Source organism: Rissa tridactyla, chromosome 3 (genome assembly GCF_028500815.1).
Source record: "Rissa tridactyla isolate bRisTri1 chromosome 3, bRisTri1.patW.cur.20221130, whole genome shotgun sequence".
Taxonomy (NCBI): domain Eukaryota; kingdom Metazoa; phylum Chordata; class Aves; order Charadriiformes; family Laridae; genus Rissa; species Rissa tridactyla.
Window position 1 is genome coordinate 48,536,079 of NC_071468.1, and position 18,342 is coordinate 48,554,420.

Below are 18,342 nucleotides of genomic sequence, written 5' to 3' on the forward strand. Positions count from 1 at the left end.
CAGAACGCATATGTATGATGAATGCTTTCTTTGCTGTGATTGCTTCCCTATGCCTGTCCAGATGTGCAGTCTCAGGGCAGAGGGCAGAAGTTAACCTGACGCACTTCTGTGTTAGTGAGGTTCAGGCAAGAAATGGGGTGCTTGTAGCAGGAGCATCCCTCTGCCTTGGGACTCAAAATCCTCCTGCCTCACTTGAATTAAGAAGGGGAAAAAAGCCCTGTGCCATGACAATTGCAGTCAGAGAGGTGTGAGAATATGTGAGAGAAACAACTCTGCAAACACCCAGGTCAGTGAGGAAGGAGGGGGAGGAGGTGCTCCAGGCACCAGAGCAGAGAATCCCCTGAAGCCCCTGGTGAAGACGATGGTGAGGCAGGCTGTCCCCCTGCAGCCCATGGAAGTTAACAGTGGAGCAGATATTCCACCTGCATCTCACAGAGGGCCCCACACCAGAACGGGCGGATGCCTGATGGCTGTGACCCCAAGGGAAGTCTGCGCTGGAACAGGCTCCTGGCAGGACCTGTGGATCCATGGAGAGAGAGGAGCCCATGTTGAAGCAGGTTTTCTGGCAGAACTTGTGACCCTGTGGGGGACCCACACTGGAGCAGTCTGGTCCTGAAGGACCGCACCCCATTGGAAATGACCCACACTGGAGCAGTTCATGAAGAACTGCAGCCTATGGGAAGGACTCACATTCGAGAAATTTGTGGAGGACTGTCTCCCATTGGAGGGACCCCATGCTGGAGCAGGGGAAGAGTGTGAGGAGTCCTCCCCTGAGGAGGAAGGAGCGGCAGAGAAAATGTGTGATGAACTGACCGCGACCCCATTCCCCGTCCCCCTGCGCCACTGAGGGGAAGGAGGTAGAGAATTCGGGAGTAAAGTTAAGCCTGTGAAGAAGGGAGGGGTGTGGGGAAGGTGTTTTTCAGATTTGGTTTTATTTCTCTTTATCCTACTCTGATTTGATTGGTAATAAATTATTTTCTTTTCCCCAAGCCAAGACTGTTTTGCCCGTAACGTGATTGGTGAATGATCTCTCCCTGTCCTTACCTCTACCCACAAGCTTTTCATTATGTTCTTCTCTCTCCTGTCCAGCTGAGGAAGGGGAGTGATAGAGCTGTTTTGGTGAGCACCTGGCATCCAGCCAGGGTTAGCCCAACCTTTACTTTTCTCTGATGGTTAGAGAGTGGTAAGTCACACTGATATCTGATGGGTGGCTGACATGAAAAATCAAGGATATTCCTAACAGCCAAGTGTCAGAAAAATCAATAGGTCTCTGTGCAAGTTTGTAAGCACCATCAAGAAACCCCAAAGAACTCAAGGAATGAATCAAGGAATTATTTGGGTTGACCCTTACTCTTCAAGATTGATCTAGAACTGAGACTTTTAAGCTGGAAGCCTGATCCTAGGAGAAAAGAGGGGAGAAGGTTTGATTTGTCTCTAGTCTAACCACATGGCAAAGATCAGAGATACAGAGGAGCTTGCTGCTTCTTTAGGAAAGCGCTTACCTGCATGCATGCCTACAGGGACGAGAAAAGCCTGTCAGACCTAACTGCAGATAATTTTATCCTGCTTGGGAAAAGATTTGGGAGTGTGGGTAGAGGCAGGGAGGCTACAAAGGGAAGGCATTTTCTCAGTTTAATGATGAGTCAAGTGTCCTTCACCACAGTGCCTTCATAGCACCAAGCTGTTTGCTGCAGAGCACGCTGATCCTCTGGAGAGACATAACCATTTCACAGGTCGTATTTTAAAATGTTTCTATTAGGACGCTGACAGCTCCCGAGCCCTGGCTGCTATTTTGTGGCTTACGGATTTATGTGCATGTGACTGCATGCCTGACTGCCCGCCCACCCATCCATGCTTCAACCAAATTGCTAACCTGTCAAAGAGAAAGTCATCCGATTGCTAATCCTTATGGACATTTTCCTCTCATTTCTGCCGTGTTCTTCTTGTCTGTTTCGGGGTGCTGTCTCCTTCTCAGAAGGTGATGCAGGCTGTGATCAGTGCTTTTTTTCACAATGCAGCAACCCTCACAGTGTTCCCCATTTTTGTTTGGGTTTGTTTTGTCCATTCCTTCTTCCTCTTCACCAAAAAGAAACATTGCAAATTTATGCTGGGGGCTTCACTTTCTGCTTCAAAGCAAGGGTTCATGTTTCGAGTGTCCTGTGTACAGGGTTGCATTCCGGTTGATCGCACAAGGCGCTGCAGAGGCAGTAGCCTCACCCTATGGAGCTGTTGCCTTCTCCAGCGTCATCTGTGCTGGTTGAGCAAGCTACTGCCCTGAGCTCCCGCAGCCACCACTCACAACCCCGCTGTGGATTTCTGCTCCCTGTGATCTGCCTAGCAAGCTGTTTGCGTGAATGCTCTCTGACAAGCCTAAGCCCAAAAAATTCAGCGCAACCTTCAGTTTAGATCATCTCCTGTTGGCTACAACAGGTTAGGGGACGCTGATGTGACAATATCACTTGAATTTGGGTGGTGGTTTTCAAGGCAGAAGGATGAGTAAAGAAAGGTAGATGAATTCATCAGCTGACATAGTCCTGAGACAGTCCTTGTGCTCTTCAGGAGTAAGAAACCACTGTGGTTTAAAAGTAGTTTTTATTGGTCACTTAAACTGACCTTTCAGTGTTTCCTGGACAAAGCTGTGGTACCCCACTGCCTGGGGCATGTAATTAGATGTGCATTTGTGCACACACCTGTGTGTAACGGCTGCGTGTTAAGTACGGAAAGCCTCCAGCATGCAATGCAGGTATATGTTTTTTAACAAAACTCCATCGAGCCTCTGACTTTGTTAAATGACCCATTTGTACCCTATTCCCAGCAGCCGCATGACACAACATGCTCTTTTCCTTGCTGTGACCATGTATGCCAGGTAAACCCAAACTGATGTATCACAGCTCGATCCATCGTCCTGCCTCTAATCCCAGAGCACAAAAGAGGCTGTGGCTCAGGGGTTACAGTGTCTAATGTGACAGAGCTGAGGCCAACGTGGGATGTTTCTGCAGAGCATGAGTTTTGATAAGTCTGCCTGTCAATCCTAAAATGTTAGTCTGAGTTTTCACCATGCATAGGAGAAAAATATCAGTGGTTATCTGGGTTTGTGCTTCATTACCCATCACAATTTTAGATGCATTAATGTAAATGGAAGGACATTTGTCCTTCCATTCTGTCCCCTGACAGAAGGACCCTGACAGAAGGACACACTATAAGAGGCATAGCAAAAAACCATAGAAAACTTAGGAAAAAAATTAAGAATGCAGTATCCCATTTCAAATAGATGCAGACAAATCTTGTGTGTTACTGACCAAGGTTAGTGAGGAAAATCTTCCTGTCTGAAGGGAGTTTCAGTAGAAGCTCATGAGACAAATTGAGGCTAACTACCAAGGCATGAAAATATGGATTTACAACAATGACAAGGGAGTACATTCGATTGTCTCTGCCAGTGACTGCTGATTGAATGATTCTTTTGAAGCGTTAAGTGAAAGAGAGGCTCTACTAGTCATACACTGTGACCTGGCCAAAATACAGATTGTGTGACAAACTATTCTATATCTTTTGGAAAGAAAAAGTGGGCTACGAACAAGTTGTTTCTGACAGACAGAGAACTGAGCTACCAAGTCAAAACAAGTGTTGTCAGAGAAACAGGGCGAAATGACTTCATGATCCAAGTCATGAGATTCTGATCCAGACTTGAATCTTCAACTAGCTAGAGCATTAGGTCAGTGATTTTTGTTATGGGGGTGCTAACATATACAAGAACTCTGTCAATTTGTACCTTAAAATATTGATATTACATATGTGGTAAGGACTTGATGTATCACCTTTTGACAGAGCTTAAATATTTCAGACATGACGTTCCTTACATGATCCATTTTCCGATCATCATAAGCTTACATTTTACTCTGAGCTTCCTTTTTTTCAGGTTAGGACAAGTAACTGGGGATATTGCGATTAAAAAAAGGTGAAGCATTATTCCGCATTACTGAATCCGTTGAACTCTTTAATGTAAGATGAGCAACTACATCTCAAAGAGAAAAGTCTTTTTGTCTTTCAGTTAGAAGTTCAAAGTATGTAGAGGGATTTTAAATTTCTATACACCCTGTCAAATGCTAAATCAAATGGAATAACCTTATGTATACATACTTTACAATCCTCAACAGCTTTCTGATCTCTTTCAGGATAAAGCCATAAAGCAAACAAATGTTGCTTTCTCATCAGAGACACTTTCTAGTTTGAAGAATTTCAACTCTGAATTCCTTTAAACACCTGTCTCCTTCCCCCTGTAGTTATTTATACCTTGAAGGTAAAAATCTCCTTGTTGAAAGTTTCTGAGCAAACACCAAAATATTAGAGCACTGCAAATTATCGTAAAATCTTATAGGATTAGGAAATTGGACAAGAAATATAAAATATGTTTGTGTTCCTTCCTATATTCTGTAATTTATATATGCAGAAAAGAGTTAATTAATATGTATATTTATAACCTACTTATTTATATTCTGTATGCAGCACTTCTATATAAAGAAAATACCCACATTTGCCTTCTGGTTCATGAAGAGCTATCATTAGAGCCTAATTCATAAAACCAACTCGTTTCCCAGTTATCTCAACCTAACATTTATTTATATCCTGGGTCACCTTCTTGCACCATGTTATAAATTAAATGTCTTCGGGGACCGGTTTTCTGTTTCATTTGTGTTTAGTTCAGGTACAGTATGGCTTTCACCACGTGTGAGGAAGTAGTCATTCCTAGCAGTCAGCATCAGTAATCAAGATTTTGATAACCACAATGGAAGGAACAGCTCCTGCAGGTGTGTCCGTGTATGGCCTGAGGGCAGGTCGCTGGTACCCCTGTGTGCTCTAGGAGCGCTGCCCTGTGGAGACCACTGACTATAATAATAAAATTATTTAAAAGAAAAAATTTCTTAACTGAAGTGCGATGTTTTGATTATCGTGCACTGTGCTCTTGGTCACCCTTCCCTCAGGCACTCTTGCTTTCTTGCCTTGCTACTGCCAAGGGGCAATGCAGGGACCCTTCTGCCTGCCCAGCAGCAGTCACCTGAGGTTTCATGTACTTACCCTTGCTTTGGTGGCCCTGCTACCTCCCTATGTGCTTTGATCATTGTATGGGATTTTGGGACTTCAGTGTGTGCAGAAATCTGCTGTTACGAGATCTTGATACCCCTAGTGGCATGATCTGCAGGGCTGCAAGTCTGCAGCAGGGCTGGGGAGAGAACAGAACATCTCCAGGCCACCTCTCCTTACCTCAGCCACAAGACCATCTTGACACTGTAAAATATATATATTAGCTTAAGCAGTCTATATTTACTTAAGTGATATTTATAATATACATTTTCCTGTCCCCAGTGTTTTCTTTGCAGATTTTAATGAGTTTCAAGACCGTGAGTATAAAGAGTGTATAAATATAACACTCAGCCTTGACTACAGAATTATGACCAGTAATTTAATAATATCCTATATCAAATTTTGAATTAATTTGGAGTTAACGTGGTGTATCTCACCAACGTTTGGCTGTACAGTTGATGAAAGCTGAAGTCTTTCCCACTCTGTGGGAGGTTTTGCTCTGGTGACGGTCATTTCCACTCATATATCACCTGTGTTAGAATGCAAATGGCTCAAACATAATTCAAGCACGGAATGTTCTGGGATAGAAAAAGAAAATCTGTTTCAATCAGCGTGAAGCAGCGATTCTGTAAAACTGAAATGAAAGATTCCAGCAGCTATGTCTTGTTACAGTATGTCAGCATCACGCAACAGCACTACTGCTGACGTGTCTTCTTAAATAGTAAAGAAATAATATTGGCTGGAAAAATCCACCAGATTCTGAACTAATCGCAAAATAAAAGAATTCAGAAACAATTTTTCTGATTTTTAAAACAGTCCTTTGGGATTTTCAATGACGTTAATTGAATTTCATTAAAAAGATGTTCCAATAAAATAACTTTTTTTTCAGGGGAAAAAAAAAATCGTCATACCATTTTACTGTCTAACATATACACTACTTCAAGAGGAGAATTAAACAGTAAACAACTGATAATGCCACCTGAAATGCAATCATAATTTGTCACTCTCACCTTCATTCATCTTGTAGTTATCAAATATCTTTACCCAAATATCTTAACCCTGCCCATGTGTTTTAATTTTATGTACTCTGGCAATGCAAACACTGTTTGTTTTTTTTTAATTAAATTTCATTTATTTTTTTAAATGTTTAATTCAAAATTTAAAATTTAATTTTTAAAATTTAATTTTTAAAATTTTTTATTTTAAAAAAATTAATTACAATTTCATTTAATTTTTTTAACTAAATTTTGATAATTTAATTAAATTAAATTCTCCTTTTGCTCAGATGCTCAAAATGTCATTTTTTTCTGAAATATTCAAAGGGACTTTTTAAAATGAGTTTGTTCTGTGTTTTCATAGTCCTTTTTTACTTTAGTCAGCATTGTTGAATTCGTTTATGAACCTTGTCATAAAAACTTATTCATAGATTTATTTGATTCACTAGAAAACAAACTATTGAAATTTTTCATATCCTATGAAATAAACATATCGTTAGCTATTTAACGATCTTCTGATCACATAATATGTATGTGAAGGGCAGCATTTTTATGAAAAATGAGAAGCTTGAGGAATAATGTCAGTATTCTGTATCTTTGGAAAGCACCCTCTTAGCCCTTTCCGCTTCCGTAAAATGTAAAACAAAGAAACAAAAAAAAGCTCATGGTCTGTAATCCTAACACTTCATTCAAAGGTTACCTGTGATATTTCCACCACATGGGAATGAAAATTTGTTTCTATATGGAATATCTGTTTAACATACATGAGAAAAGGTGACAGAATTATAAAAGATGGCACAATTTATAAATTTCCACATATAAACTTTGCAGAGAAATTAATCCATGGAACCATATTTAATGTGTTAAATGTGAAGATAAATTACATTTGAAAATGTAAGAGGGAGGGAAGTGAAATCTCGTTTTGCTGTAACTTTGGTTGCCATTTAAAAGGCAGTGCAGCCTGTAGTAGAAGGATGAGGGGCCAACGCTGGGCTTCTAGGAGTCATTTTGCATTTGTTAAACACATTGGAAAGACTAAACTGATATGCATTACATCTATGCTATTCGTAAAATGCATGTCTATGAAACTGTATATCTAGCCTGGTAATGATGCATGGCCACACAAGCAAGCAGTCGCCAAAGTCATTGTCCGTTAACTAATCGCAAATAAAAGAATGGTGGAATGAGACCAGGGCACTGGTGTCACGAGTAGCGGGGATGCTGTTCCAGTCATGAGAGCCAAAGGAGAGACACAGGGGAAATTTTAAGGGAGAAGTACTGAAGGCTACTATTAATCTTACTGTTACTATTATTATTAATATGAGCTGGATTTTGGGGGGTAAGAAAGCAAGACTTCTGGCATACATTTCTCTTTTTGGGCCTGAAAGAAGCACTAAACTTCAAACTAAGCAGCACACTAAATCGCAACTGAGCTGTCGTTAGCTGTTGGAGGTACCTCAGCCAGGCTCTATTTGTGGGTTGTTTCTATACAAGCAGAATAAAGGAGACATGGAAACATAAACTTTTCTCACAAGGTAGAACACCATCTATGGCAGATGTATCTCATTAGTTACGGGTACTGATAGCTGAAATTTGTCAATATGGATTGAAAATTTGAAATCAATCTTTTACCCAAACCAAATAAGAACAGTGGTCACATTAAAGTAAATCCACGGACTTCAGTGGAACTATGCTGATTAACACAAGTTGACTTCTTGACCCAGGGTTCTTTTTTCTTTTTTTTTTTTTTTTTTTTTATTGAGGCATGAAAAAATATGGGTTACATTTCAAATGCATTTCTCTTTTTTAAGGACTATTGAAACCCATATTCTCTAGATTTCAGTAACTTGTAGCAAACTTCTAAGAACACCTAAAATCATACAGGAAAATATTACATTCTCCTGAACCCCACATTGTCATTTATGCAACTATGACACAAATACATTATGACAAAGAGCCAGTAAATGGAAATGCTATCTACTTTGTATGTTTATGCTTGCATATGTACAATGATCACTTAGACGAAGATCAAGTTTGCTTTAAAAAGACCCCACAAATAAGTGTGAGTGAAAACACGGCCATTTCTAAGCAAGTTTGGAGTCATAAAAAGTGTGAAATGTCTATGAATTTGATGTCTAGTGGTTAAACCATCAGTGGCCCCTTTGGTTATGGGTGGCTGCTAAGAGCAAAACAGTATGGTTACGGTGAAGTCTTCTTCTGTCTGCATGCTTAGAGGCACCAGAAATACCACAGAGCTTTGGCAAGAGGAGCAAGCAAATCAGCAGTGCGGTGGATTCAAGTAGGCGTTCCAGCACAGGGGAGAAAACTCAATCTCAGCCACTTACACTTTTAGGCTGACAGGATAGTATTAATTAGCTGACTTTGAAATCTCTAGCCTCAACTAGTCAACTAGGCTCTCCTTATGACAGAGGAGACACAAAGAGGCATTTTGTCAGGCCCAGACATTTAAACATAAGAAAGTGTAAATGACCCTTGTCAGGTGCCCACCTCTCCTTTTCACCTAAGGAGTGCAAGGAAGTGGCTTTGACTAGATGCCTGTGTCTTTGGTCACTGAAAGATGGGTGAGATCAATCCCATCATCATTCATGTTTGCCATGTGTACCCTATTACATGGCATAAAGGAACATGAGAACACTATAGCTGCCTGGAAAGATGCTGAATATTATCTGAAGGACGGCAAACAGTTGGTTAGTGTGTTTTCAAAATAAAAATATACATTGCTAATCTGTGGTAAGGGTGTTTTTTTCCTTTCTGAATATCTGGAGAGTACTACTCCCAAAATTTACTGCACGCTGTTCAGTTCTGCAGAAGGATTCTCTTAAATCAAATACAATGACTTTTTTAATCACACGGAATTTTTTTAGGGTTTTTTTCATTTGAGAGGTTCTTTCTGTACTAAGTATTAAGAAAATGAAGAGGGCCAAATCCTACAGTACTTGAAATGACGCAAGCAAAATTCCCATTGAATTCAGCCAGGGCTGAGGACAGGTTGAGGCTGTGGGGTCTGGGTAAGAGTAACGATCATTCAAGTAGCTGTTATTGATTAAAGTATTTGCCAACACCTTCCCAGTGGCTTGATCTCTTTGGTTTTGTGTATTGCAAATTGTAACCACCGCAATGAGCGATTTTCTGAACAAAGAAAAGCAATGGGATGTCAGCCACCTCACAGGCAAGTACATACAGACTACTGCAGAAGTGTTTGCTAGCCATCCAAATAGCACATATTTCATTGTGAGTAATATTATTTCAGAAAGATTACTGTAATTTTTCCTTCTGGACTCTTTTAACTCCTTTACAGATATGATGATCATCCCCTTTCCCTTGAAATTCCTTTATTGATTAATTTTTATGACTGTTTCCATTCTTAGAGATAAGAAAATTGAGGAAAACAGCCATAAACTGCAAGTGTATTAGTATCCTAGTGGACTTTTTCAAGCTGAAATGTACTGCTCTGTTTACGAAGTGGAAGGAACCTGCCACCTTTCAAACTATTACTAGAGGCTGGCCATTTTCATTAAGCTGAATTCACTGTCGGAAGATGCAAAGTGTACAAACATACTAAAAAAATCTGCAAAACTATTCAGTTATGCCAAGAGACTAAGCTACCCCTCAGGCTTAAATTTTCATCGCCAGGAGATGCAGATATGGAAGTGACTACGGTATCACATCACGTGGGAATTCAGGAACTGGTGTCAGAGTTGAAAAATGCCTGGTTATATAGATCAAATAGAGTTATTCACAGATTTCAGTAAGAATTATAGGAGAAAGTAAGTTACAAAGTTTTTATATAAGGCAGCTTTTTAATGTATCCAAGTACAACATTTCTTCATGCTTTTAATTATGTGACATTAGTTACATTATTTAGATTCCATATAGATTAGAAAAAAAATTACAGTTTTTGCCTGTTTTTTGATTGAGTTTGAATAGTTGAATGCTCTGTGTGTACGGAATCAGAGCTACCAAATCATGCCATCTTTTCCAAAACCAATGTGACATTTCAATACTTTTACAAATAGTGTCATTCTCTTGATGTGAATATTTCTGGTGCTGTAATAACATTTTTTTTCATATACTGAAGCTCTGAGAACTTTGGCAGTTTCAAATCCCCAAGGTTCAATATATTCTGTCCTTTTTTTCTTTTTTTTTTCTTTTTTTTTTCCTGTCATTTACTGCAGGTTTACACACTCACTGAGTTTAAATTTGGGTTTCTGGGCTCATGCAAACCCAAAAACTCAAAGCAATACTCAACCATAATCATGAGTTTTCCATGGTTTGGAAACAAAACAGCAAACTTTCTGTGGAGCTCAGAAAGAGGATTAACTTGACAGTCAGTCTATACTTTGTAAATTCAGCCTGAGTTCATTTCAAGGGTCGGCAAAACTTGGAAAATCTTTTTGACAAATCTGGGACAAATTGAGGATTATGAAGACAACTCAAAACATACCCGTCTCAAAAAAGGCAAGTAATCCCTCCTGTGTTTCCTTCGTCCCCCAACAAGCCTCTGAGAAACCAGTTACTATAGAAAGAAGGGAATTACATATGGCTGTGATCTTCATAAAAAATTTACACAATTCATTCGGATGAGAAAGGCTTAATTATTCTTATGCTCTTTAGAATGTAACTGTTGCATCTGTCCCACATTCAGCTGAAATCTTCTAATTGATGCTTAGCTACGTTAAAGGAAATTCAGGCCTACAATTCAATGTTAATCAAATTGTATAAAAACTCTCTCTTTGTTTCAAACGAATGGGTCTTTATTTTTTTCATGTCTGAAGGCACCTACCTACATTTGATCCCATTCAAGGCATTTTACATTTAAGTCCAGATCTCAAAAAAATTAACCCAAGTTAAAAAAACCCTGAAGAAGAAATGTCCAGTCTTTCATTATTTACATACTTAATGTTGTTTGATTCAGAAACCACAATATAAATATTTTCTTTTAAAAAAATCTGTAAGTATCAAGATATATATAAATATTCTACAAAATGATCAGTGTGTTCTCACCAGAAACAGATGCCTTGAAAGTATTTGGCTTGTTTTTAAGAAAAACACTTAAATCATTTTTTGAGGTTTAGCCATCTATACATTCAAAGAGCAAGTGCTTTCATAAGAAATACTTCTAAAATATATATTTATACATATTTCATATGTATACATAAATAGAAAGTATTTACTTAATATTCAGAAAATCCACTGTGGTGCAGGTGTACGGGACTTTCCAAAAAAGACTTGGGAATGAGACGAATTTACCCAAATGGCCCCTTTTACAGCAAAGTTTATTCTGCTGTTCACAGTGTCCCAGCAGCACAGCCAATGCCTTCCAGCTCCCGGCTCCTTCCAAGAAACAAAATATCTCCAAGCCAGCGGGTCTGGAGGTGCCTGCAGCCTCCGTGGCCTCGTACCGCCGGAGGACCATGATGCGAGGAGGCCGCCGGTGGTGCAGCCTTTCGGCACATGGCGACGATGCTCAGGCTCAGCGCTGCGCCAGGCTGCGGGGCAGGGAGGTCGACCCACATTGCAGCCGGTCTTTCCACATCTTGAGGAGAAGCTGGGCTTGTTGCAGCGCTTGGCCGAAGTAGCAGGTGCCAGAAGGGAAAAATGCGTGCAAGTTAGCCTTCTGTTTGGTAATTGTTTATCTGGGTCAGCTGCTCACTGAGGAGTACAGATTTGAACTTGGCACCTGTCCTCAGAGCAGTGTGAGTCTGTCCCACGCAGCCTTGCTTTTTACTGGGATAAAGCATAGTTCCAGTATTCCAATAATTTAAGCATATGAGTGGTTTTCTTCCTCTGGCTTAGCTTTCCTTAGTTTCCTAAATTTTCCACGCTTTGGGAGCACTCACTGATCTACGCTGGAATGTGGTCTTTTCTTTTTATTATTTACTAAGTTTATTTTTGAGGTAGCCATTTCGGGTCTCTTGTCTCTAACCCACAGCACAACTAAGAGGGCCTTATCCAGAAACACTCCCTGACTGAGTTAGGAAATAAGGGCAAAAATTACAACCAAGTAATTGTAAACAGATGAGGTGGGATCCATCCCTCCTTAATTTGAGAGCCTAAAATTTAGGTATCTGGTCTAAACTAGTCCATCTAAACTCCTTCTCTCGTCAGAGGAAAGACTTAGCCTTCTCCAAAGAATAGTTTATTTCACCATAAATTGGGCAGCTAAAATACATGATCCTTATAAGGCGCATATGTCTCCCCTTCATTTTTATAGGAAGCCTAAATAACTAACTGAAACTAGATGCTCCTTTTTCGGGGAAATGAAGCCCACCACTGGTATCTGCATCTAACATGAACCTGGCACACTCAAAGTTATTTCGCTGAAGGGTTTCTAAATAGCTCTGCAAGAAATAAATACTCTGAGCTGTATAACAGCAAGCAGCCCCTACTACACAGAGATTTTCAGCATAGTTTTTGTTACGCGTCTCCTCAGCTGTTGTGAAATATATGACTATACAACAGAGCAATTATAAAATGGCTTTCATGCACAAATACAAATGTGTAAAGAAGAGATGTTAAAATCAAAGACAAATGAATACATGATGAGATAATTAAACACAGATCACACTATAGTGCTGTTTGGAAGGAGTGTTTTTCACTTGGTTCTATTGATGTACGGAGGCCTGCAAAACACTTAAACATGGAAGAAGCCTTCTAACACATACTAAGTTGCAGAAAAGAACCAAATAATTAAAAAAAAATCTTCCACTGCTGCTTCAACTGAGTACAGTGTTCTTTTTCTGTACTTCTAACTTAAATCAAATTACAAAGCATAAACAATACAGTTTACATAAAAACCTAATGTGTGTGCAGAATTATTTTTACAGTGGAAGACAATGTGCCAGTACTTTCAGCCTAAGATTCAGAAGGTTGTTCTTATAGTTTTGTTGGCAAAAGTCGTATTAGGCACGTACCAGCATTTAACCACATAAAGTTGAAATACTCTTAGGCCTAACTGCACTGAAGTCAATGGAGATTATACATTGGGCTTCTTTATTCTCAAGGTCCTTTGATATTCCGGAGGAGAGTTTACAGCTCACATTTCTCTCTGCAACATGATAGTAAGTCCCAGATTCCCTTTTGTTAGCACTCATGGATATGTGAGGCAGGACCCCATGCAAGCAGCTTTATCTATGGCTGATTTTTGCCCACTGGTTTTATGAGACATCAATTTCTAAACCTTAAACAATAATGTACATTTAATTCCAGCTTTTGAGTAGAAGTCAAACATGACAGTTCTGGTCAGAAAAAAAGGGAGGATGGTTTCCTGGCAACTTAATGCCATTTGGCTTTATAGTTAAAGTTCATAATACATAAAAGGACTCTTCAGCGATCTTAATTACATTCTTAGCAAGAAAAGAAAACAATCTCAAATACTTGGGTTAAATCCTGGAAATGGACAGTTCTAGCAATATGCTATATAATCTCCCAAAAGTGGGTGAACTGTCGAATAGAACAGTGTAAGGAATATTATAACTTATTTGGCCATGGTCCTTTACCAAAATTTGTGATGTGTTACATGAAGAGCCCAAACCGCACGACACACACAGTCATTTGTAGAAAACTTTCCACTTTGTCGTGCTCTGAGACTAATGTTGGGCTGAATTCTCATGAATTTCAGGGGGAAGTGACAGCTGACCACAGATTTGGCTCAGAGATCAACTCTGTTTTTACATCAGAGGCCATTCTTTTCTAGAGGGCAAGTAAACATTTTCACAGGCATGAATGGAACTGGACACAAGAATCTCTGGGCCATCACTCAAAACTAAATTACCTCTTAAGTGAGATGTGGAAAGAAGACTATTTTCCTCATTGCTAATATCACAGTGCATTCTTGTAGAACTGAAAGGATCTCATGCACTAGAGAAAGATCATTCTGCAGAGAACTTAGAATCTAAGCGACAAGAAAGGCTAAAGGTAGAAAAACCGCATTTACTCCCCAGTGTCAGCTGCAACAGGATGAAGAATGATGGTCTGTCAAGACTAAACCATTTTACGTTGTGTGTGACTCGAGTGAAGCCACCATTTCATTCTCTTCATAAAAATCTGAAAAGGTCTTTTTCCTTCTTGACCCCAACCTTCTCCACCCATTCCCCAAAAGAGAGTTTATTATAATCAGAAACCTGAGATGAAAAAGCAAGACCATGAGGATTTATGGATCTTTAAGTGTTTTGTTAATATCAACCTAGATAAAACAACAGTTGATTGAAAATTATGCAGATAGGTGTCTATACTGAAACCTAAGATGGATAACATTATAAGTAATTATCTAAATTGTTTTTCAAGTGTTATCTCAATGTTTGTATCAGCATTTTGTACTATGTAGATATTCTTGCTTTAGACTTTCCTGCCTCTTTTGGAAGTCTGGTAATTGAGAATCTTCTATGTAAAATCAGCAGCAGTTCTGACATTCCTAATCTCTTGACATCTACATTTGCAGACTCAGATATGGTGAGAAGACGTACTTCAGTGCATCCTATTAAATGTTGACCACTCATTCAGCAAAGGTGGCTATCTCACATGAACTTTGTATTTATTTTCTTACAGAAAGTCAAAATACTACAAACTTTATCTAGAAAATTTTGCATATAAATCAGAGGTAATTTTGGCCTTGCATTTCCAATAAGAAGAAACGAGAACGTTATCTGAGACTTGTAAAGGGTAGTATAAAAACATAAAGTATTTGTGAAATGTAACATCCTATCTTCTTTTTAACCCAAATTCATATCAGAATGTATATGCGTATATGTATATGTGCTTCAGTCTTAAAAGCTTTTAAACCCCCGGAATAGCTTAATAGCTTGTAAATCCACTTGCTGATTTCAATCAGTTTTGTCAGAACAGGTTGTAGACTACCCAGAGACTGATGCCATCCTACAGGTTCTATGAAAATGGGTGTCTTCATAAATATTTAGGGAATCATTAATATAGCCAAGAGAGAGACAGAAGATAGAAAATAAGAATTAAGTAATGATAGTGATCCCCAAGGCGGTATAAGTGTTGAATGGCTTGAATACCGTGAAAATTACTGGAGTTCTTTTAACCTATCATGTAAGTTGAAAGCCAAGATGTGGCTTTAAATAGTCACTTCTTTGATGCCAGAATTCTGACTTTACTGATGCCTGTCCTTCAGCATCATACCTTCAGTCTATTGCTTGTTGTTCAAGCAGCATGAGACTGCTTGAACAGGCATTCTTGATCTCAGCAAAATGGAGAGAAGTCAGTCGAGACCTAACAGCCCTTCAGGCTGAATGGTTTTGAAACTGTGAGTATGCTCACTTTATACTAAGCATAAGGAAATTTTCCCCAACCTGTATTTTACTTGAAGATATTCCATCTTCTGTGAGCGTGGAAGGAGTCTGCATAAAGCTACAATGTCACCTGGAAAGTTCTCAGTAACTGAGGTAAAATTTGCAAGATTTACAGCTGCCAGGAACCATCAGATTCAAGACGTGTCCTTAAAACACTGGGGAAAATGTCCTCTTCTTATACGACAAAGTTTACACAATTTCCCTCCCCCCTTGTTTGTGTGATTCAGACCCAGTTGCTGCTCTTACTAGCTGCCTTTATGGGTGGCATATCCATGAACTGTGTGGGAAACGATCCCACGCAAGCAGAGGATAGACAAGATGACCTAGTACTTTTAGACTTTTTTCTCCTAGCTGTGCTAGCTGACATCATTTGTGGTATGACTCTGAATTCCAGACTCTCTATATACGAGACATAAATAAGCACACAAAATGTTTAGTACACAAAACACAAAAACTCACGGTAACTGAAGTTTGCCTCCTCAGGCTCTCTTCATAGTCAATGGAGAGGAAGAAAGGCTCCTTTGGGAGTAGACAGGTGTCCTCTGGAAGTGTAACTGCTCTCAGGGACTAAATCTAAGTAGACAAGGTTCCCAGGGCTAACATTAGGCTTCATAAATACCTACCCCTAATTGTTATTTTCAGTTCTTTTGAGCCACAGGAATATTTCAGTCCAAAGAAAACCAGGGCATTTGGCCTTTAAAAAATTGCTGGTTGAAGGGCTCTGAGTGGGTGCAGCCTGTATGGCCTGAAGTTAGAGGCTGGCTCTTTGGCAGACAAATGCTGTATATCCCGTGGAACTCCCCAGAGCAGCGTGCAGGAAATGTATTCATCATAAACATCTGAAAAAGTTAGTTATTTTCATTCTTTAAAAGAAGTAAAAACTGAAACATAGTAATGCAGAGACTGACTTGTTAAATACAACTTCTGGAGGAGCAGGCGTAAAGGGTTCTAACTCAGAAATTTTGAGGCCCATTGTGACAGTGCAACCCCGTTGCTGAGAATAAGGAGCTTCTACACAAGACCTCGAGAGGTAGGGAATTACAATCATCCCCAGTCTCATAGGTAACTTACTGTTTCAGATCAGGAGCATCATATGCTATATCTGCTGGCCAACCTGGAGCCAGCGAGCATCATCAGTTGTAACTTTCTATAAAACCTAAATGAGTTCAACCAATTGTTTCCTCACACTGATGCATGCAGACAACTCACCACACAGTATTTAAGTCCTGTTAGTATGAAATGAAACTCTGGTCAGGTCTGAATGAAATTCTGCATCTTTAACTTATTCTTTAACAACCTTGTGTAAGGTAGGTCTGTCATTGCCTCAGCAAGTGTGAAACCAGAGACACACAGGGGCACATAGCTCAGTGTTTGTCTCATGCACATGCATGTAAATTGAGCATCACCATAAAAAAGCCAATGGATTATTACATATATAAAATTCCTCTCTTCTGTAGTGGAAGGAGAATTAAGCCTTGCATAAATGCCCCAATTTCAAAGTATATATGAAACATGCAGGCTAATTCATGGGGCTGCATCTGCATATGTAGTTATCTGAGCATGTTTACCGTGTGCAGCTTTGTATTACCTGGTTTGGAAAGCTCAGGAGAATAAGCCGTATTAAACAATAACCATTCTTTCTTCCGTCGGTTTGGAGGAGTATTGGTGGAATAGGATGACTCCTAGGAACTTAGCACATCTGAGCTCTTCAGGGCTGGAAATAACAAAAGTAAAAGTCCTCAACACAATTAAAAATAAAACACTATTTTGGAAGAAAAGTGACAAGGATTTTTTTGCATGGTGTTGGATGAAAGTGCGTTTCCTTTTTAACTTTTATCTAAATCCATCTCTACCACAAATCAGAGCAAAAGGAAGCATGAAAATATATTTTATTATCTGCACGTCTTTTGTCTGCGTTTTGAATGTATTTCTCTGTACTGTGGCTTGCTTGAACAAGTACTTTTCATTGTAAACGCTTTCGGTTGTTTATACAAACTAAATGTCAGCCAGGGCTAAACGCATTTGCAACAAGAAATATACCAAATCAAAATAATAGCAGATGTATCTCAGGCAATATTAAAGGACTATAAACTGCAACTGTATCCAAAACAAAAAATCTACATCAAAGATGGAAACATATGGTTAATCTGTCACATCTGTTTAGTTAAGTGATGGCCTTAATTACTTTTAGTCACCCATGACTCTTATGAACAGGCTCTACTTTAAATATAGATTCAGACATTTTTCCATTTCTCTAATTAGGATTTATTCATGTGTAAACAAGCTCAACATTGGCTTAGCCACACGCATTTACATTTTTTGACTGTGTGGCCTTGCAGAGAAAATTATGCATGTTTTATGCATATTCATAGGGTCGGCCTCCTTGTCCCACATGTAAACTGCAGTAATAGCTTGTTGACCAGTGGTGATTTTTTTTTTCCCCCATAAAAATTCTTCAAAAAAAATATCTGTAACTGAAACCTTAATTTGCAGAACCATCTTTCTGGTCAGCAGACAGTTGTTCTTTCTCATGCATCCCTTCTTCTGAGTATCCGGGATGGGAATATGTCTGGGTAATTTTTTCCCTCCTCTTTTCCACATCATACTGGTAGTGGATGGAGCATGGAGACATTTCAGCAGGCAAATGAAACTTCCTAATAAAATTTCCCATGTGACTGCGGCTGGCCACTGACATAATAATCAGCATGAATTTCATTAAGGGTTACACATTGTGGATATGGTCTTTTATTCAACCATCTCTGGAATGATTTCTCTCAAGCACAGAATAATGCAGGCTGAGCACATTCCTTCAGGTTTAACCCTTAAACGAACTAGATTGGGCACAGCATGATTATTTGCTGGAGGTAATGCTACTGAGAGTCCCTCACGATAACCTACTCTAGGGCATGAAAAAGAGATTTAAGCATGTTGCCAGA